This window comes from Papio anubis, chromosome X (assembly GCF_008728515.1).
Source record: "Papio anubis isolate 15944 chromosome X, Panubis1.0, whole genome shotgun sequence".
NCBI lineage: Eukaryota > Metazoa > Chordata > Mammalia > Primates > Cercopithecidae > Papio > Papio anubis.
In genome coordinates this window covers 108199072-108221677 of record NC_044996.1, presented here as the reverse complement: position 1 = coordinate 108221677, position 22606 = coordinate 108199072, and the positions used below count along the sequence as shown (strand labels likewise).

Below are 22606 nucleotides of genomic sequence, written 5' to 3'. Positions count from 1 at the left end.
TTATTTTCCCCATCTCACATCCGTCATTTCCCATCCGTGAGCAATTCTTGTTGACTTGTCCAAAATCCATCTGGAACTTGTCTACCTCCCTTCATTTCCTCAGCCACCATCACATTTCAAGCCATGCTAGCCTCTCATCTGCACCAGCTACAATGTCTCTGCCTGGTCTCCACCTTCAACCCTCCCCCACACCCCTACATTCTTCAAAGTAGCCACAGTTCTACTTTATATTCAATACTATAAACTTGACCCCCAACTTTGACCTTATATTTTTCAGCTCTTCTATTGAGGTAATTTGTTTTTCTTTGGTACCACGTCACTTTAATGGAAGAAATGATTCAATCAAAGAGAAAAAAAATAAAAATAAGTAAGTAGAGGTTTTGTAAGGGCAATATGCATGCCCAGTCCTGGCAACCACAGAAATGCATCTCCTGGCAATGGTGAAGCCAGCTTAAGTCTCAGTTTCCATTATCACTATTACTCAGAGTAAGCTTGCCAAAGAGATGCTCTGCCATGTCATCTTGCAAATACCCCATCTTGCTACCCAGAATCAAGAAATGTTAGCATTTGCATATTTAAAAAAGAAAACTTTTCATGTAAAATTAAAGACCTCATTAATTTAATCCCTGCCCAATCCCATTCCCTTCACTTTTTCCCCAGAGACAACCACTAGGATGAATTCTAGACCATATTTTACACATGAATTCTAGACCATATTTTACACTTTACCATGCACATGCACCCACAGACACAAGGGCCGAAGACCACCCACCCCACCCTCCCTACCCCATATATCCACATAGTTTAGAAAGAAAAGATTAATGTGTTTTACAGGGACTCACAGAATACCTTCCACCTCCATCCTTAGAGACCCTGAGCTGCATGCAGATGGAGTAGCCCTGGGTGTAGAGACTGCTGGACACCCTTTTTAAACTTGCATGGGGATTTGCCCTAGCTCGTAAAAGGTGAGAGTTTTGCAGGCACGCCTCAACTGGACACCTTCATTGCTTTGAGAACCAGATAACTTTATTGCCAACAATGGTAAAACTGAAAGGAAAAAACTGAAGAGAACATTCTGAAAGGGCAACATGCACGCCCCGCCTGGTGGCCCGACCCGGAAAAGGCACCTTGTGGCTGTGGGGCCTGTCTGGGCTCAGGTCTCTTTCTTGCTGTGACTCAGGGAGAGCTTGTTAAACAGGTTCTCAGCCAGGCCGGCTTCCGGGGCCCACATCTTTTCCAGGTTGCTCACATAGCCACCCAGCTCTTTGATGGTCTTGACCTGATGGTGTAGGTAGTGGCTCTCCAGGAAGTCGCACAGCTGGGCTCGCCCTTCTCCAGGGCCAGCTGGTGCAGCTCCAGGAGGCTGTAGTTGACGCTCTTCTCCAGGTGGAAGGCATAATCCATGGGCTCAAGCCCGCTCTCCCAGCCTTAGCGCTTTGGCTCCCTGATGTCATGAAGGCAGGTGAGGCCACTGAGCTGGTTCTGCAGCCTCATCAGTTCCTGCGCATGCTCCATCTTCTCGTCTGACTGGTGCAGGAGGTAGCGGCCAAAGTGCTCCAGGGCCATGTCGTCTCGTTCAAAGTAGAAAGCCATGGACAGGTACACATAGGAGGCGTGGAGCTCCAGGTCGATGTGGCTGTTGACGGCGGCCTCGCAGTTGGTGTGGTAGTTGTAGCGCACCTGCAACAGCGGGGCAGTGGTCATCGCAGGCAGCGCGGACGGCGAACACATAGGCAAAGGCAGTAGTGCAGGCAGCGGCAGCGGTGGCGAGGAATGGTAGATGGTGAATGGCGGGTGTGTGACCGAACCGGAAGTGGGCAGTGCAGACTGTTAGGAGGGAAGGGGGATGCTTCGGGGCTGGTTGGTTTGAATGAGGAACAGACTTCAGGGGCGAGATGTGGGGCTCCAGCATCGAGTTCCATGAGTTCCACCTGAAATCTTGGCGACTGGACTTTAACCTGACCTTTTTACCTATAAGGTATTTTTAAAGTTACTTATGAATATAAGTGCAACCACTTTGAGTGAATCACCTGGTTGATTTCTTAAACTTTTTTTTTTTTTTTTTTTTTGAGACGGAGTCTCGCTCTGTCGCCCAGGCTGGAGTGCAGTGGCCGGATCTCAGCTCACTGCAAGCTCCGCCTCCCGGGTTCACGCCATTCTCCTGCCTCAGCCTCCAGAGTAGCTGGGACTACAGGCGCCCGCCACCTCGCCCGGCTAGTTTTTTGTATTTTTTAGTAGAGACGGGGTTTCACCAGGTTAGCCAGGATGGTCTCGATCTCCTGACCTTGTGATCCGCCCGTCTCGGCCTCCCAAAGTGCTGGGATTACAGGCTTGAGCCACCGCGCCCGGCCTTAATGGCAACTTTTCAAGCCTCTTCTTGAGGTGTCTTAGATACCGTGAATTTTGCTTTAATGTTTATTTGCTGATCTTTCACCTTCTTAGGCATTAAGTTTTTGGACCATAAAGACAACATAGAGCTTACATTTTTTATCTTTTAATCACTTGGCTAACAGTAGTTAGTGATTAGTTCTCATTTAGCCATGAAGTGCACAGGAACATAAAGAATGGCATCTTTTAATTTTTAAAAACATATCGGCCAGGCGTGGTGGCTCACACCTGTAATCCCAGCACTTTGGGAGACCAAGGCGGGTGGATCATAAGGTCAGGAGTTCAAGACCAGTCTGGCCAAGATGGTGAAACCCTGTCTCTACTAAAAATACAAAAGATTAGCAGGACGTGGCGATGGGCGCCTGTAATCCCAGCTACTTGGGAGGCTGAGGCAGAAGAATTGCTCGAACCCAGGAGGCGCAGGTTGCAGTGAGCCCAGATCGCACCACTGTACTCCAGCCTGGGTGACAGAGGGAGACTCTATCTAAATATATATATCTCCAGGCATGGTGGCTCATGCCAGTAATCCCAGCACTTTGGGAGGCCGATGAGGGCAGATCACCTGAGGTCAGGAGTTCATGACCAACCTGACCCACATGGAGAAACCTGGGGACAGGGGACGGAGGGTAACACCAGGGACAGGGGGATGGAGGGTAACACTGGGGACAGGGGATGGAGGGATAGAGGGTAACACCACTCCTCCAGGTGCCTTTGGGGGATGCTGCCGCCTCTGGAACCCCAGAGTGAAGTCAACAAGATTCTGCCCCCAGGAGCCTCAGAGCCTGGCAGCTGGGATTGGCGCAGTATGAACTACCGTTCACTGGCTCTGCACCCTGGGACAGGCTCCCTGGTGTTTCCACCCTGGTTTCCCATCTGGACAGTGGGACCCTGAGTGTCCCTATCACAGCTGCGCCCGGAGCCCTGGACTCCAGCATGTCGTAGGCACTCGTTAGCGTTTCTTTTGTCGTGGTCCACAGACGAAATGGCTCTTTCTTTCTGTGTTCACAGCCCTCCTGCTCACTTTACCTTTTTAACATAACTTTGTATGTGGGGAGGACTCGAGTGATTAATCGAATGTTTCATCACATGCGGTTCTTCTATTTCCCAGTTTTGACACAACATTTGGTCAAATTTCCAGGGACTCCTGTGGTCAGCCTCAGGGTTTCACTCTGTCATTTTCTAATGCAGTATTCTTTGGGAGTCTTTTAAATTAAGCGCCGTCATTTAAAAATAAGTTTTATAATATGTAGTTTCAGGTTAATTCTTTACCTTTGTATCTCAGGCAGTGGCTCCCCACCTGTGAGTAGTCAGAAAGGTTCACGCAATTTTCCAGGGCGGCCTTTGCATTTACTGGAACTATTAAGAGCTGGTTCCCACTTCGGCGGTGATTGACACGCAGTGCGCGTGAGGCCGTGCGTGGCTTAGTGTCTTCTGCAGGCTTAGAGGTCACTTTCTGTTCTTCTCCAAGCCTGCTCTGCTGTGCCAAGTGTTCACTGCGGGCGGCGGTCACACTGTCTGGCACAGGCCACCGAGGCCACAGGGCAGACTCCACCTGGCGGAGCCTGCAGAATGGCAGAGCCCGGCCTCCTTGCCGCCCTTCACAGGGAGCAAAAAGCCTAAGCCTGTGATCAGAGCTGTGCTAGCCCAGAAAGCCTCCGAGCAGGTTTAATTTAGGAATCGGCTCCTACCAACTGCCCATGTTTAGGATGTGTTTGAGTTTTTGTGATTTTTCCTGCATTGAAGCTACTGGGCTGGCTCTGATACACTGTCATGGGACTTCACGTTGCCCCGACAGGAAGCGGCAGGAGAGGAGGGCCGCACAGAGTCTTGAGGCGGTGATAATGAAGGGCTTGTTGCCTCTTGGGACAGCGAGTTCAAGCTCTTTGTAATTGTCAGTGTAAATAGTTACCTGCTGAGGACACGGCTGTAATTCAGGGTGGCATGGTTGATTGTCATCGTTGGTATCAGGTACCTGCCTCTAAAGTGACAGTACCCCTAGTGCGGCTCCAGGAGGGCAGCTCCTGCCAAACACACGTGCTCCTGGGCCCCTGCAGCCAAGGTCCTGCTGCCAGCCAGGCCTGCAGCTGTGGGTTCAGCAGGTCTTCATGGCACTGAGTGCCTCCCTCGTTTGCTTGTGGGGCCCAGCCCTCCGTCCCTCCCGGTCCCCAGTGCGGCTCCTCCCTGGGTTCTCCCAGCCCTGTGCACACCTCCGTCTTCACAGCTTCCCTAGTTTTCTCCTGGGTGCCCCAGGTGGGCGCCTGGGCAGGGTTCGTGTGTTAGTTGAGTTCTCTCCAGCCTTCCCTGGCTCATGGTTCAGCAGGTCCCTTCAGATGAGTCAGCCAGCTGTGTGCCTGCGTGTTCAGGATACTTGTCAGGGGCCTTCCTCAGGTCAGAGCAAGACCGACGCTCACCTCCTCCGGGGGACTTTGGAGCCCGCCCTGGAGAGACTCCAGCCACCTCCAGAGGGGCCGCCCGGGTCCCCGCGGGCTGGTGGGAGTGACTTCTGAGCCACACGAGGCCCCACTTTGTGTTCCTACATCCCACAAAGCCACTTGAAGCACCAGGTTCTGGTGCTGTGTGCCTCTCGAGTGTGGCACACAAGCCTGGACGGGGATCTGAGCGGGCGCTGCCTTCCTCAGGCTGCGCTTGTGTTTTGGGGCCCCTGGAGCACTCCTGGCTGTGATTCTCGCTGCTGTCTGGGCTCCCCTAGACGGTCTCACCCGCAGCCTGAGGGCCACATCGGCAGCCACCGAGGAGCCGGCAGGTCCGGCGTTGGTCCCACTCAGTCCTTCTCGACTTTGGTGACAGAGGAGACAGCAAAACTTCAGCTGGGAGCCCCAGGCCTTCTCTGCTTGGGGCCCTGGGACTGAGATAGCACAGATCCTGCCATCCACTGCTGGGGGCCGCGCTGTCCGACTCCCTCCTCTGGTCAGGGGCCGTGCCCTTGAGCTGGGCAGCTCCGGGTCCTCGCACTCAGGGGCTCAGGGTGGGTCCTGGATGCAGAGAGAAGGAGAAGGGCGGCGGTTTGAGCCCAACTGTGTTGGCTTCATCTTCTGCCTCTTGTCCCTAAATACATTTGCAAAGTTTTCCAGATGAAAACTCAGAAGGGATTTTTAATGACTGGAATCTGTGAATTCCATGGAAGCTAATCTGTCCACCTGTTTCACCCACCTCACTTCTCCCTGTTGGGGCTGATTTTGGCAGCGTTCATAGGGGCATGGACGAAAGGGGTGGTGGCCAGCCCTCAGCCCTGCGTCCCTCCCCTCCTCCCCTCAGCGCCACAGCATTTCGGTGTCATCCCCTACCCTGCATGCGTCCTCATGAAAACCAAGTGCGGCTAGAGGGAGACGCCTGCGCCCGCTCCTGTGACCTTCCTGGCCAGCCCGACTGCAGCGGCCCCTGGGCAGGCATTTGTCTGATGCTGCCTCCGTGCCCCTCCCATCACCTGATGCTCCTGCTCCTGAATCTTCACGCGTGTGCTCCGTGCAGCCACCTCACGGGCTCCCTGGGAACGGAGACAGTGTTTCACGCCGGTCAGAATGCTCTTCTCTGTCCACGGAATAGTCCAACACAGAATCATTCCTCTGTCATTATTTATGCTTTGTTATGTAGAACTGGAATAAAGAAAAAGTGAATCTAGACATTACAACCATCGGGTTGAAGCTAGGTAATTGCATTAGGGAATTAAATGAAAGCATTTGAGCTTCTCGAGCTCTAATTCCACATCTTCATATCCGCATCACCCCATACCCAGTGTCTAACACAGCTCTTGGTCTAGGAGTTTCTTGATAAATGCTTACTGAATTGAACTGGACTGAGCTTAACATTCCCACCCAGAGTTAGAAGCCAGTCCCTGAGCAAATTGCATTTAGAACGTGAGTTTGACGTTACTGTGGTAAGGGGTATCCTACACGTCATAATTCCTAGTCAACATGGGGTATTTAGTCAAATAGACTCAAGTATAGAGAGGCGTTGGCCCATCTGGCGAAAGGGCAAGGCACGGTGCTTTAGGTCCAGGTCCCCAATATCAACTATGAAAATAAAACGTCAACTCCAATTACAGCCCTGTCCTCAGCTGGTCACTGTTTACGCTAACAATTATAAACAGCTTGAACTTGCTGTCCTTAGAGGCAACACACCCTCCATTCTCTCTGCAGTGCAGCTGCCTTGGTGGATGGAACATGCCCCTGCTCCCTCCCTCCCCCCGTCCTCTCTCTTTCCCTCTCCCTATCCTCTCTCCCTCCCTCTCTCCATACCTCCCCCATCCTCTCTCCCTCCCACCTCCCTCCCCCCTCCTCTCTCCCTCCCTCCCCCTCCTCTCTCCCTCCTTCCCCCCTCCTTCTTCCTGTCTTCTCTCACCTTTCTCCCCCCACCTTCTCTCCTGGGCGCAGGGGCAGAAGAGAAGAGACCTCTGGAATCTTCTGCTTCATCCAAGCAGCTTGGGGGCAGCATCAACAGCTGCAATTTGGCTGCCCCAGCAGGTGCCTCAGGGCAGCCTTTCTAATGGGAATCCTGGAATCATGTCTTTCCTTAATGTGTCCTAAAGGCTGGAGGACATGAAGTGAAACAATGCTCCATGCTCAGTCCTGCGATTTTATGTATTTATTGGACTTACTTTGAATTTAAACTAAATGATACCCAAGGTAGAGCCTTAAAAAAAAAGAAAAAACAGGCTATGGTGTTTCAAAAACAAACAAAGTCATTTGGTTTGTTGGTTTGTTCTTAGACCGTCGCAGGCTCCTAGGTCACACTTTGCAGTTTCTCAGGGAGTGACTTTCTCTCTGGAAGCTGTGTCAGTCTCTTGTTTGATGATGTCAGCCACAGCAGAGAGAAGCACTCCGTAGGCCCGGTGCTCAGCACCTTGGCGTGAGCTCCTGCCATCTGTTCATATTCATCACAGCTCTGTGCAGTGGGCGTCCTCCTCATCCATGTGGGAGGACGGAGGATGGAGGCGGAAGGGTGAGTGATGGCAGGATCACATTAGGGGTCTCTCCTGAGGTAGGGAGGGGAACCGGCCCAGGACCTCAGTGCCCATTGCGTCCTTCTTCCTCCTCCTCCTCTGTCTCTCTGTGACTGTTTGACTCAGGCTGCAGGGGACAGACGTGGTATGTGCAAGAGCCTGTGTGCACCCGTGTGCTCATATTGGCAGGGAGGGATGTGAGTGTGTACAGAGCGTGTGTGCACACCTTGAGATATGTGCTGGTAGCAGGGACAGATGTGAGGTGCATACAGAATGTGCTGGCATTGGCAGGGGACAGATGTGTGCAGAGTGTGTGCACACCTCGGGGTTGTGGGTTGGTGTTGGCATGGACAGACGTGAGTGTGTACAGGCGTGTGTGCACACCTGGGGGTGTGTGCTTATGTTGTTTTGTAAGCGGCAAATGTGGCCTGTTGCGTTGGCGGCCCTGCGCCCGATGCTGAGTCCGATCCAGTGGCTCAGGTTGGGAGTCTCCATCTCTCCAGACAGCACTCAGGTGTCTTGAACAGATTCTTCCTCTCCGGGTACTCAGGCCTCCTCAGGACAAACATCAGAACCAGCCAACTGCAAACTACAAGAACATTCAAATGCATCTTCAGTAGAAAAACACAAGCAATTGGAATAATTTTTCCAACATGACCCGATGGTTAAGCCGTTAACTACTCCAGCCAACAGATTGAGTCACTTTAAAATTCACCAATTAAAATGGTTGCTTGTGAGAGTTGCAGAGCTTTACCGCTAAACCTTGAAATAATTGAAGCGTTCTGCTCCACTTCCTTACAAACTAGGGCTGGGGATTAACTTTCAGTCCAAAGTAGTAACCTTAGCAAATCCAGCAGATGCGAGGCTCCCACTGAGCACAGGAAGGGGAGACAGTGGCCCTTGATTATTCTCCTGTGTTCAGATACTGTGTCTTTTTTTTTTGTATCCTGATCATCACTTCTGTTTTTAATTCAAACTAAGGGAGTTTAGTTCTGTTTGGAAGCTGTGGTTAGTGGTTTCTTTTTCATGGCTTAATCTCTTATGTCTGGCGCTTACATTTACCCAAATGGAATTTTTCTTTAGTACGGCGGTGCCATAGCCCAGGGCTTCTCCCTCCATATCTGCTCCCCAGGAGGCCCCGAGGAATGGGCTGGAGATCCAACCCACTCTCCGTGTGCCGTTTTCTTTGAGTCCAAGGTAGGTTTGGCTCAGAGAAAACAGGCCTCCGGGTTAGGTGCCTCTGACTGCTTGCTTGTGAAATGTTTAATGATAAGGCACCTTCCAAGCTAATTTTACACATTGGTAGTTTGTAGGTGAAGTATCACACTGCAGTCATAAGAACAAGAAACCTCCCCATCAAGTAGATAGGCAGAAAAAAGCCATAAAAAGTTTAATGGCATAAAATAAAATCGTGTTGTCAGAATGTACAGTGGGAATGCTCTCAGTCCAGCCAGATTGGCTGTGGCGTCTTCCTGTAATACATTTAGCCACGTGTGGCCCTGATCCCAATCACTACTGTGAATGTGATCAGAGTGTTCTTGGTCGATGCCTGGACTGTGCCAGCAGCTGAGTCTGATTTGACGTCCGGTGGTGATGTGCTTAGCTGCGGCCAGCTGAACTGAGGGTGGCCACCCGTGCACTCGCCGATGCAGCGTTATTCTTGTGATGGAGTTGCATGGGGAGCATGGCTTGCCACCTGGGCTGCCCAAAGTGGGGAACCCAACCCGCGGGTGGGAGCCTCGGCCGTGAGAGCTGTCTTTTTTATCCAGGGCCCTCACAGGCTGCAGACTCTGAGTCACGGGGAGGCACCAGGTGCTCTTCTGGGCCATGGAGGTCCCGAGCAGGTGGTCACTCATTGCTTGTGAAGTGGTCCATGGCTTGTGAGTTTATTCCCGGGTCTGTGTGGAGTGAGATTAACCAGTTCACAGCTGGGCACTGACCCCTACACAGGTGACACTAGTTAAAGTGGAGTCTATATTAGCTCACACAGGAGTGTGTGAGGAACCCGGGAGGAGGGTGGGGAGGTTTGACCCTGAGTACTAGAGCCTGGAAGCCTGACATTCTCGTCTTCCTGTTGTGGGGCCGTCTTGGGGGAGGCAGCTGTGAGTCCCTGAAGACAGTGGTGCCATATGGACCAGGGGATGCAGAAACACTCTAGAGGCTGTGGGGGAGCAGGAGTGCAGCTTACCCAGAGCCAGCCCTGCCGACACCTCGGCGTTAGATGGTGGGAACTGTTTTGGACTCCAGCTTCCAGAAATGTGAGAAAATAAGTCAGTGTTTAGGGTGCTAAATTTGGATGATTTAGTGGAGAAATAGAAAACTAGCCCACAAGGTGCACGCATTGAAATGTGCTCTGTCCAGGTGTTCACAGTGGTGTGAGGGGATGGCATGCGGGGTTCTGGGAACTGTGCAGTTTTACTGAAGGAAGGGGGGCTCGCCACGCCTTTCCTCATATAACTGAAGGTATGTATGCCACCACACTGCCCAGGGAGACAGAGACTAAATTCTGACTTTATTTCTTATGAGACAAGCCACAGTCAAGAACACAGTGAGGGCTGAAATGAGCTTCCTTCAGCCCTGAACTGGGGAAGGAGAGAGGAATGCTAAAGTAGCTTGTTTTTCTACACAGACCTGGCCCTTTCAGGTTTGTTAAGTTCTGGAAAAGGGAGAAGCCAGGCACCTTGGCGAGGGACAGTGTTTCTGGAGGTGGCCGCGGCTTCAGCCTTAATGTGGCCATGTGGTTGGGAGGCTCGAAACTGCCCTCAGGGCACTCATCTGTTCCTTATTGCACTAATACCTCGTTTTACAGAAATCCACAGAAATTACAGTGCGGGAGGCTTCTGGTCTGGATGGGTTTGTATGGACGAGTCACCCGAGGTCATTGTCCCAGTGCTTGTCCTGATCTGGCAGGGCTCTGTTCCCAATAATTTATTCCACAGTTTCAGAGCCTATATCTGGTGATAGTCTTTTTAACTTTGTTGCATAAAAGTAAAGCAAAGTATGTCTTGAGGTCCTAAAAACCTATTTAGTAGTCATGGCTTTAAACTCGCTACATGGGGCTTTGGGATGGAGTAGAAAACCACAGGTCACCTGCGTGGGCGCTCGTGTTATTTTAAGCGTAGGTGAGATTGCTCCATGCCTTGAGCTCCATCTGCAGTGTGAGCAACAGCTGTGCATTTTGAGAAATGTAGGCAGGTCAGCTTGCTTCTCCAGGAGACCCTCACCCGGGCATCCGGGTGAGGGCCTGGGATGAGCCACATCAGTGGGAAGGAGGCGGTGTGTCAGCAGATGTGTCTGCCTCTACAGGCCTGAAAGCCAGCCAAGACAGTTTTCCTTTGGTCATCTTGCCCCAGAAAAACCTGTTTTCTTGGGAGATTCCGTGGTATATTAATGAATCATTTGACCAAAATAAAATGTTATAAATGCATGAGGCTTTACAATTTGGCAGATGTGTAACTCACATGTCATTATATCAAACTGTTGAAGATATTTGTTTTTCACTTGAAGACTTCTAGCATTTTATGCAAACCAAATGCCGAAGTAGCATTTTTGAAGGAGTATTTTGAATTTTAAACACAGTGGGACAGTGCTGGGTCTCTGGGATGCTGAGGGGTGGGCCGTGACCTCAAGCTCTTGCCAGCTTGCAAGCAGGGTCGTAGAATTGTCACACCTGCAGTGCTGGAAGTCAAAGTGGATTTCTGTAAATGAGGTGTTAGTGCAATGAGCAGATGAGTGCCCTTGGAGGCAGTTTCTGAAAACCTCCAGACAGACACCTCAGGAGAGTGGGGTGGGAGGCAGTTACCACAGAACCTGGGCGGTGGACCGTGTTTGCTGGTGGCCCTGCTTACAGCGAGCCATTGCGATGCAAAAAGAAACAGGTGAGTGCCCAGCAGGAGGGGTTTCTCGGCCCCCCTTCAGAACATGAAGTGGAAAGGCGGCTCCAAGGTGGGGGTGGGGTTGGAGTTATCCACAGGAGCCTGGATGGGTGAGCCAGGTTTTGCTGGTGGTCCCTGCGTGGCAAAGGTCATTACATGCAATAAGGAATAGGTGACTGCCCTTGAGGCGGTTTCTCCAGCCTGCCGGAACTACCGTGGAAAGGCGCCCCAAAGTGAGGGTGCTGGTGGTGGGTTATCCAGTGGGGCAGTTTGCTGGTGGCCTTCTGGGGGCAGGTCACTGCGTGGATGGGAGGTGAGTGGAGTGGGAATAGAGGATGCTCCCTCCACAGCTACTGCTGGCAGTTGGCTCTGGTAGCAGAAGGGGCATAGATAGAGGGATTCCCATCAAGGGCAACACGACTGGGGTCCCACGTGTGGTGGGTGCCAGGGTGTGGCTATGGTGTAATCTCCGGCTGCACAGCCCGTCCTGGTGGGTGGGTTCAGTTACCTTCCATCTCACATTTGAGAAATCTCAGGGGCTCACATCACAGCTAGGTGGGTTGGAACTAATGTCTCAGGCAGGACGTTGGTCCCAGAGCCCAGATCTTACCTCCCCTCTTTTGAGTCCACCAAGCTTGTAGAGAGGGGTGTGTGGTGGTGGGTGGTGGCTGAGAAACAGCACAGTAGAAAGGGGGAAGGAAATAAACCAGGCAGGAGACACAGGCAGTGCTTGGGAAGTCTGCACGGGGTCTGGGTGTGGGGGGCACCTCTGGGCCTGTGAACCCCGTTCTGTGCTCCTAGCACCCAGCACTTGGCCCTCAGCCAAATGTTGCATGCTTTGGTGAAATCTCAGTCCCTCATGTGGAGTGCGGTGCATCTCTTTTCTCCTCGGCTTTGTCACTCAAGTAAATCCACGGAGTCTCGAGGTGGGGATGGCGGGGTGGTTGGTGAAGTCCATGGAGATTTGCCCTCACCTCCCCGTCCTTGTCCTGTCCTGTCTGGCCTGTTACCTGAATCTGTGTCTCTTCCGAGGAGCCTGCAAATGAGTGGAGGCCACGACAGCCTCTCATGACCGACCTCTCGACTTTTTTATTCATCAGAATAGTGTTAAATGCTGATTCTAGGCACCCCATTAAGACTCTACGCCTGCCTGGCATGGAGTACTTTGGGAAGGTACAGAGGGTTGCTGGGCTGTTCAGGGAGGGTTGCATTTGTAGAATGTCCACTGTGGTCTTTTCCAGCACTCTACTTTCCCTTTGCATTGGCATTAAACCTGGAAGACCTCTGGGTGCTGTGCTGCTGAGGAAGCCCGGCTGGGCGAGGGGCTGCTGGGGCTGGACTTGATTCCTGGGCTGGGGGCTGGGCTTATTCTCTTCAGTGGGCCTGCTGATGGGATGCCCTGAAAGTCCTGCTGTGCACTCAGGGGAGAGTGCAGAGACAGACTCAGGAAAGAGACCATGGATTTAAAATCCTACTGGAAAGTCTTTTATGAGCAAAGTAATTTGCATCTAACTGTAGACAATCATTGCTTGAATAATTGGTTTTGTTTACAAAGTTGATCCTATGAACAGATTAAGTTTTCATTCATGCCTTATCTATAATGTAAATAGGAGCTATTACGCCAAAATTAGCTTTAAATTTTTGTATCAGATTGCAGTGAGAATTACAAACGGCTGCTTGATAATCCTAATTGATAAGCGGAGGGGTTGAGTGCTTGGAGCAGAGTGAAGGGAGGAACAGAATTGCTTTGACTTCTCAAAAGCGTGTTGACTGAGTGGTGGCGTGGGGTGAAGAAGAAGTGGCTGGAGTCATTACACTGGAGATGATCTGCCCCCGCCTTTCTCAGCTGTCTTCTGGACCAAAACAAAGAAATTTGATAAATGGAAAAATTCAGCACTGATTTCGTCTATGCCTGAGCTTCTCATACGGTCATTAATGGGCCGTATCTGGCAAGAAACCTCCATACGAAGCACAAAGGAATTAGGCTAGAGTAAAGGCTGACGTGACCTCTGGCGTCTGGACCCGGCGTGTCATTTTCTAAAGCCCTTTGGGTGAAATGACAGTGCAATGTCGTTGTTTGGAGGTGTAATCTCATGTATGAGATGTAGATTTTAAATGATGCAGATTTTAAACACCAAAGTCCAGGAAGCTTGGTGGGAGTGGCTGTCTTCAAGTGGTTTTCTGTGCTGCCATGGATGAGGCGTGGATGTGTCATCTGTTGGTGACATCCACTGGTGAAGGGGCTAAGCAAACCGTGGAGGTGGGGGTGTGGCTTTGCATCTCTTCAGCATCCCAAGGAAATGCATTTTTGTAAGAGCGGGTGACCCTGACCCTAACCCACAGTGTTGAAGTCTGTGGTGCAGTGTCTTGAGCCCTCTTCTGCGTGAGGGTGAGTGACTGTAAATGACGATTCCTCCAGTGGTGAAAGTTCAAATTTAGCTTCCCTGAGAAGCCAGACCTCAGTCACCCGTGTCTCCATTAGCACTCGCGGCCCCCTCATTGATGGGTGGCTGCAGGACTCAAGCCTTCCTTGGAGAAGCAGCTGTGAGGTGCTTGGTGATTTGACAACATCAGCCACCTTCTGTCTTCTATTCTAATCACGGTAGAAATGATTCTCCTACAGAAATGGATCTGATTTCTTCCTGATGCGTTGGGACAGCCCACCTAGGGACTGCACCGTCCTCTGCACTTTCTGGCCAGAAGCCTGTGTCTGTCTCGAAGTTAATGTGTGTGTCGTGGGAATTGCCTGCCTTAATTCTTCCTGCTTTTGAGGGGCTCAGGTAGCTCTGCTGTTTCACCCGGGATGAGCAGCAGGTGGTCTCTAGCTGCTGTGGGACCAGGGCTGTGTTTCACCCGGGGCCAGGCAGCAGGTGGTCTCTGGCTGCTGTGGGACTAGGGCTTGGGGTGCATCATCACATCGGTGGCCTGTCCAGGTGGGCATCAGTGTCTTTTGCCTGTTGCCTGAGGGAGCTGTGATGCCATGAGGGTCATGCTTGTCAGGGCCAACCCAGTTCTTCCCGTGTACACCTCTCCTGCTGGAGTGCCTTTCCTTATGATGACTTGTTGAATTGGCGTGGAGGGAATGCAGAGACTCTGGGCCTCTCTCCCATTCTTACTCCCCTGGAGCTGTGATGCCCGACAGGGAGCCCATACCAGAGGCTCCCTTTAAATGGGAATAAAGATTTGATTACATAGCTAAACACATTTGAAAAGAACTTCACAGATTAAATTCCAGATTCAGCCTTCAGGCCCAGTGGCCACGTTTTTGGGCTCAGCAGCTGTAGGTGGCTGTTGTCTTTCTGTGTTGGCTGAGCAGATTGAAGCATTTCCAGTTAAGCAGGCAACTCTCTTGCATGGTTCTGCCTGTGGTGAGGGCACCTAGGCTGGAGAGCCTCGTGGGGATCCCTTAGGCCTCTGGCTGCAGCCAGGCTGCACGGTTCCTGTGCCCGGGTCCTCTGCAGGCCCAGATGGATCCCACCACACAGCCAGCACTGCTAGACTTGGGTACTGTGTGCGAACAGCAGAGGGCACGTCTGGGTGTTGCAGGGCTGGGGTGACTGGCCTCCTTGGCCTGGCTCCTGTCTCCCTAGTCTTCGATACATCCACCATCCACCATCCACACCGTGCACCAGAGGGGAAAACTTGCGGCTTCTCTGTGGATAGTGAATTGAGATCATGCAGAGTGACTAGGTTTGGGCTCCTGGCCAGCGTGAAACCTGATACCTTTAGGTGGAACCTGACATGCCTCCATGTGTATATGGCAAAGAGAATGCAGCATTGTCAGCTTGAATCCAGATGTGCTCCCGTTTTGAGGTGGAAGGTTCTGGGAGTATTGGCCATTGGTGATTGTGCTGCCGTGGAGGACTTTGCAGATACAAAGGCACTGGTTTGGGATAACCCTGGTTTTCCCTGGTCCTATGTGGGCATCCCTGAATATCCCGGACTGGAGGAAGGCAGGGCAGATGGGAGGGTGACAAGAGGTCAGGTGTTTCCAGCTTTGGGGACTGATGCCATCAGATGGCCGAGATCAGGATGGTGGTGGCCAGGGACCAAAGCAGGGGTGCGTGGAAATGCCATGTTTCCTGGAGCAAGTGGAGGACCTCTTGAACTCTATTCCTGGGCAACAGTTCTTCCATTCTCAGGAATCTGCCATTGTCATTGAGTAGCAAATTCTGTAATTGCTCTAATTACTTACTGTTAAGTCCCCATCCCATTTACCATAAATTAGCAACAGTGATAACAGTTTACCTGGTCAAAACCTTACCAAAAAGAAAACCAATGGTGGACCTAGTTTTTTAGTTGCCTCAGTTCCTCAAATCAGATTCTTTAGCGGCTTGTGTCCCCACACTTGCGCACGTTCTTCCTAGATACAACGGGCGCATTCCAGACACATTCACATCTCGGCTCAGATGCGAGCGTGCACATTATTTATAGAAATGTACTGCTGTGTCCGGCTTGAGTGACGTTCTCTGATTGGGAGGTGGAGGTTCAAAGTTCTAATGGATGAAATTAGAAATGTCTGAATTTTAAAAATTCCGCGTGTTATGAAGTCTGTTCAGTGATTGTCTCTGAAATAGGGAGGACTGGATAGTTGTGGACCTCGACTGAATGTGTTACATGCAGAACCACCGATAGCATCCTTTGGCCTCTTCCTGGGTGTAGGGTGCTCTGCTTGAAGCAAAACCAAAGGAAGAATGTGGTCTACATCACTACTGCAACCAGCTCAGCAGCGCACACCCACTGGGAGGGGTTTGATCATAACATTTTAAATGCATTTTAACATTAAACCAGCAAGTCAGCCAGTGCTTTCTGTAAACAAGCTGCCTGGCTCATGGGAACCCTGACATGACTTTTAGGAAGAGTACTTGCTTCTGTGGAGTGTCAATATTTGTATCTCATTTCTTGAGACTGCTCAAAGTGATGAGCGTGAGTAAGTGGGACCTTTTTTTTTGTAGAATTGGGCCTGGGAAGCTCTCTAGGCAGTCAAGGGGTAAATGGCTGTGAAAGATGCCGCCTGATTTGAGCCATGGCCAGGCACTGGAACCTGGGATCCCTATCTCCAGCCTTTCCAAGGACACAGACAGAAGATATAAAATGCAGATGGGAGAGTTCATATTTTGGGCATCTCTGTTCTTTTGAAATCAGAGTGCAAAGAAAAGTTTTGCCCATGAGTCTTAACCCATACTTGTTTTTCCTGAGGTTTTAAGATTTTCTTAACTGCTTTTTTCTCCCCCAATCCTTGGGGAACTTCTATCTTCATATCTTCTTAAAAGATATGGTTAAATTCAACACTGAAATTTAAAACAGCCTTTCATATTTTTTCTTTAAATTGATGTATCCGACATTGGTGAAGAACTAACTGGGAGTATTGGTTTATTTTTAATTTTTTGAGACAGTCTTGCTGTGTTGCCCAGGCTGGAATGCAGTGGTGTGATCTTGGCTCACTGCAGCCTCACCTCTTGGTTCACGCCATTCTCCTGCCTCAACCTCCTGAGTAGCTGGGATTATAAGTGCCTGCCACCATGGCTGGTTCATTTTTGTATTAGTAGAGACGGGATTTCAACATGTTGGCCAGAACTCCTGACCTCAGGTGATTCGCTCCCCTTGGTCTCTCAAAGTGCTGGGATTACAGGCATGAGCCACCACACTCGGCCTGGGATATTCTTGATTGTAACTGTAATAGATCGGCTTTGTAAAACGAAATAGAACAATAACAACAACAAAACTGTCTGAAAAGTCCCAAAATTAAAGAGCTCACTTGGACAGGGATTTGGACACCAGTTGAATGGCCCAGCACAAAGCATAGTTACATGGGCCACTTGGCCTGTTAGATCCTTAAGGTACTTGAAATCGTGGGGATATTTGCATTTCTGCCTCTGGATATTGTGTTAGTAGGAATTCGGCTAGTGTTTGAGGGCCAGGCGCAGATCCGGGAAAACAAGAGCCCCTGCCCTCACGGCACTTCTCTTCCATGTGTGTGTGTTAGGAAATGAAAGCATAAGATTTTTCAATGAGCTGGGAAGATGGAAAAACAAGCTTAAGATGTTTACTTGTTCAGAAGGAAGGGAAGTGCAAGCAACACTCAGCTTTGCTGCTGCTGAAGGAGGCCCCTGGTGGAGGCTCTTTCAGAGGTGGGGTTTTCTCTGAGAAGGTGGTAAGAGAGGCAAATGGGATGCCCCATCTGGTTTGCCAGAGATATAGAGAAAGTTAGTATCCCAAGCAAGCCTCAACATTTCCTGCTTGAAACACAGGAAAAACCAGCTACGAGTGTGGGGACCTTAGCCTGGACCCGCTGGGTAGAAAAGGAAAGAAACATTACTGGTCCCTGGGGACTGTACTATTTTCTTCCACTGCTATAAAAAAAAAAAAAAAGACTATCTAGGGGCTGGGTGTAAAAGGGAAAAAACGATTTAAATCAGCACTTACAGTTCCTGTGGTTGCAGGCTTCTACATCTGGGGAAACTTACAATCAGAGTGGAAGGTGAAGGGGGAGGCGGCATGTCTTCACACATGGCTGGGAAGGGAGAGGAAGTGAAGGGGAAGGTGCCACGCACCTCCAAACAACCAGATCTCAGGAGAACTATCATGAGGACAGCACTTGGGGGATTGTGCTTTAAACCATTAGAAACCACCCCCCCTTGAGTCAATCACCTCCCACCAGGGCTCCTCCAACACAGGGTTAGAGTTCAGCATGAGATTTGGGTGAGACACATAGCCACACCATGTCCCAGGCTTCCCATTCCTTCTCCTGCACGTGTAGCCTTACCATGGAAATGGTTCTGTCATTGGTTTTGTTTTTGTTGATACATAATATATATGTACATATTTTCAGAGTGCATATGATATCTTGATTCATCCCTATATTATTGACATCTGTTATTACTTGGGATGTCTTCCACTTTAAATATTTTCTTTTCCTTATACTGGTAATGTTCAAGTTATTCTTTCCTAGCTGTTTTGAAATGCAGTAGATGACCCACTGCTATCCCCCTGCTGATAATGGTAGGTCTTGTCCCATTAGGCTGTGTTTGTACCCGTTACTAGCCTCTGCCCATCCTGCTTATGGTGGTCTGCTGGAGCCCTGTTGACCCACCTACTCTTGGCCTCCATGAGATCTCCTCTCAGCTCCTGCTTATGAGTGAGAACATGCTCCGTTTCTTTAGCGGCTGGACGTATAATGTCCTCCAGCTCCCATCATACTATGCATGTGGGGCTCCGGCTGTGTGAGGTGAAGGTATTGCTCCTGTATGTATGTTTGGGCCCGCCGTTTCCCTTCACATCCCTGTTAGCGGGCACTCAGGTCATTCGGACGTTGGCTGCTGTGGATGGTGCTGCACTGAAGCTGAGAGCAGTCACTGGCTTTATACTCAGGGGACATGAGCCACTTTGTTGTTCTCAAGCAGCCTATCCCCAAAGCCCTCGTAAGAATGCCGCATTTCATTTGTATCCATGGCTTCTTCCACTAGGTTGAACAACTGGGAAGAGGGGCTTTTAGTGAATGCTGGGTTTCTGTGTCTTTAGTGGTACCAGCTACACTGGCCAAGCAGGGGTCCCAGTGACCCTGGACACTACCTCACATAAGGTCAAAAGTGCAGTTAGGTTCTTTTTTAACTTAAAAAAAAATGCTTTTACCTGGATTAGCTATAGCATTATCAATTAGAGTTTTTCTATATTGGAAAGGTGTATATTTTTATTTTCTAAGAAGGGAAAGAAATCCTGTTAAATACTCTAACCACGGATTAAGTAGTGTCAAGAAGAGGGTACTATTTTTGGGGAAAATGACCCTTCATGTCAAAAGATCAGAGATAGGCTTACCTTGTTTTAAGTGAGTTGGTTGTAAAATCTTAAGGAGTGGTTTTAAAGAAGGCGAACTGTGGATGCTTTTGAACCTTAGAGACTGATACTGATTTAATGTTGAAGGTGGCTCCCTGACAGAATGTGGCTAATATTCAAAACTTGCTCAGTATTGCCCGATAGATTGTAAGTTAATGTAAAGAATCTGTTTGGCGCTTTATTTTACAAAATATTATTGAGAAAAAGTTTGACAGCCAAGGAACCTTCAGCCAATTTCTTCCTGTTTCTATCACCAGAAAATTTTGTCCTGTTAATTCCAGAATTTTGCTTTTGGAAAGTTCCTGTAAGTAGAGCAGAGGTATTGGTGGTTGAGATGCTGACGAATTTAGGTGAAGATCTTTAAATATTTCATAGTCATGTTTGTCTTGGTGGTTTTAACAATTTTGTATTAAACTTAGAACTGTGAGTCAAACTAAATGCGTTCTTTTTGCTTTTGTGATACTCCTTTGTATGAAACTATACTGGTAAAAGAATGATAAAATGTGTATAAGATTTTTTTCTGTGTAGATATTAGGATTTTTAGAAACAAATTAATCATTCTTCCTGATATACACTGTGCTGTGTTGGGTCCCTTTGTATATTAGTTGAATCACTATAATGAGGACCACTTGAAAGTCTGTTTCTATACCAGATCTTTTATGTGTTGACTTGTGTTATGCAAATCCTTCATCACTACAAGAAGACCCAAGCAATGGGTTGGAGGAGAGATTTAATCACCCATTAGGTCTATTCCAAATGCCCAGAATTGGTCTGAAATTACTAATTATGTTTTGAAGTGAGATGTGTGTGTGTGTGTGGTGGTGGACTCCTTTTTTGGGTCATGGGAGGTAAAAGCAAAGATGAGATTTGCTGATGAACATTTGTGCATATGCTAGTGGAAGTCATATGACTTGGAGTGCACCTGCGTACTCTGATTTTGGTTCGTTAGTGTCTGTAGCCACAAGCCTCAGCCGCCTCTGGGACCCACCCTGAGGGGCTGTGGTGAGGGATTGTGCAGAGTCGTGTGTCTTAGGGAATGACACAAACTGTCTTGTGTTCACTTTGGCTTTGTTTTGAACCTGTAGATTGTTAAACTAGTTTAACGTTTTGAGATTATAAATTGTGATTTTTATACAAGAAGAATGCTGTTGTCTCTGAGACAGGAGCCCCAGTACAGATGGTCTCTGGCTCCCAATGGTTACATTTGTGATTTTTTTTTCAACCTTGTGATGGTGTGAACTAGTCACATTCCAGTGCGTGTTTGGTCCCAAGATGGGCTGCCTCTGGATGAACCCGCTTTTGTAAGTTGAAACTATGATGTCAAATGCATCTTCTATTTAGGATATTTTCAGCTTATGCCGGGTTTATTGGAACAGTTTCAACCTGTTGGTAAGTCAGGAGCATATGTACTCATAAAAGTAGAGATGATCTCATAGATACCGTGGATATAATGTCTCTGGATGCCATAGAGATACATGAAACCATCAAGGGACTCAGTTTGAGGGGATTCACATGGGCGGCTCCTGAATGCAACCCTGAGCTCACTCATTTGGATGTGACATCTGTGCCTTCTTACCCAGTGTAAGCATCGGCTGCCTCGAGGGCAGCAGAGGTCCAGCTCCTGTGTTTAGGTGTTTGAGCTGTCTTAAGAGGCTAGGTCAATTCTCACTGGTGTCTTCATGGGTTTCAGCCTCTGAACAAGCAGGAGGAAGGACTCCACTGTTAGAGCTTTGGAAACGCTCTTCTTTAAGAGGGGTTTTGATTTTTATGTTAGTTTGCAAGGAGGCAGCAGGGGCAAGCTTGAGCAGGAGATCCCCTTTCCAACCAGTGCACTTCAGATCCCAGCAGGTAATTAAGGCACGGAGCTGTGGGATAGCCTCAGCATTCTGGAAAAGGCTTCGGAAAACCAGCTAGGGTGTGGGACCTTGTTGGCCGCTGGGTAGAAGGAAAACATTGCTAGTCCTGAGGACTGTACTGTTCTTTCACTGCTATAAAGAGCTACTTGAGGCTGGGTAATAAGGAAAAAAAGGTTTAATCGGCATGCAGTTCTGTGGGCTGTACAGGCTTCTACATCTGGGGAAACTTACAATCAGGCTGGAAGGTGAAGGGGGAGGCAAGCATGGTCTTCACATGGCTGGAAGGGGAGAGAGTGAAGGGGAAGGTGCCGTGCACCTCCAAACAACCAGATCTCAGGAGAACTATCATGAGGACAGCACGTGGAGGATTGTGCTAAACCATTAGAAACCACCCCCATGAGTCAATCACTTCCCACCAGGGCCCACTTCCAACACATGGTTACAGTTCAGCATGAGATTTGGGTGGGGACACAGAGCCACACCATGTCAGGCTTCCCATTCTTCTGCACGTGCTTCACAAATAGTTCTGTCACTGGTTTTGGTTTTTGTTGATACATAGTATATGTACATATTTTCAGAGTGCATGTGATATCTTGATTCATCCCTATATTGATCAAATCTGGGTATTGGGATGTCTTTCACTTGAAATAGTTTCTTTTCCTTGTGCTGGTAATGTTCAAGTTATTCTCTCCTAGCTGTTTTGAAATACACAGTAGATGACCCACTGCCATCCCCCTGCTTTATCAATAGTAGGTCTTGTGCTCCCATTAGGCTGTGTGTTTGTGCCCGTTACCAGCCTCTGCCCATCCTGCTTATGAATGGGCTCTGCTGGGCCCTGTTGGCCACCTACTCTTGGCCTCCATGAGATCTGCTCTCAGCTCCTGCTTATGAGTGAGAACGTGCGCCATTTCTTTGCTTGGCTTGTTTGCTTAACGTAATGTCCTCCAGCTCCATCCATGCTGTCACGGATGACAGGACTCTCTGCTGTGTGGTGGAGTATTGCTCCTGTGTATGTTCGGGCCACGTTCCCTTCATCCCCTGTTGATGGGCACTCAGGTGATTCTGGACCTTGGCTGCTGTGGATGGTGCTGCATTGAAGCCGGGAGCAGTCACCGGCCTTTATACCGACGCGGAGCCACTTCTGATGTTCTACAGCCTATCCCTACAATCCTCCATGGAATGCCGTGATTCCTTTGCAGCCTATGGCTCTGTACTTCAGGGGATGGAAACTTCGCTGGGAAAGGACGGAGGAACACTTGCTCTGTCTTTAACTGGATACCTGGCTGCACTTCGGGACTACAGGGTCCCAGCGACCTTCTGGATATTCGCCCCCTACATAAGGTCCGAAGATGAAAGCAGGGTTCTTTTTTAACTTTAAAAAAAAGCTTTGACCTGCTGTTTACTACTAAGTGTTTTCTATTGGAAAGGTGTATATTTGATTTTCTAAGAAGGAAAAAATCCTACAATACTTTAACTGTGATTAAATCAAGTGTCAAGGAAAAGAGGTAATATTTGGGGAAAATCTCCTCTGCTGCCAAAGAGATCAAGGAGATGGACTGTGTGTACTTCGTTCAGTTACATGTGTACTGGCGTCTGCCTATAAACTTTGTCCTTTGGGAGTTCCAAGTCAGAAGGTTCCTAGGACCCTGAAGTTGTCAAGGTGAGGTCGGTGTCTTCACATGCCTTGACAGAGG

General features: G+C 49.4%; 1 pseudogene; it reads right to left on the bottom strand.

The window, feature by feature from the left end:
- Positions 1-802: 802 nt before the first annotated feature.
- LOC101011207 lies at positions 803-2036 on the bottom strand (annotated as a pseudogene).
- Positions 2037-22606: the final 20570 nt, after the last annotated feature.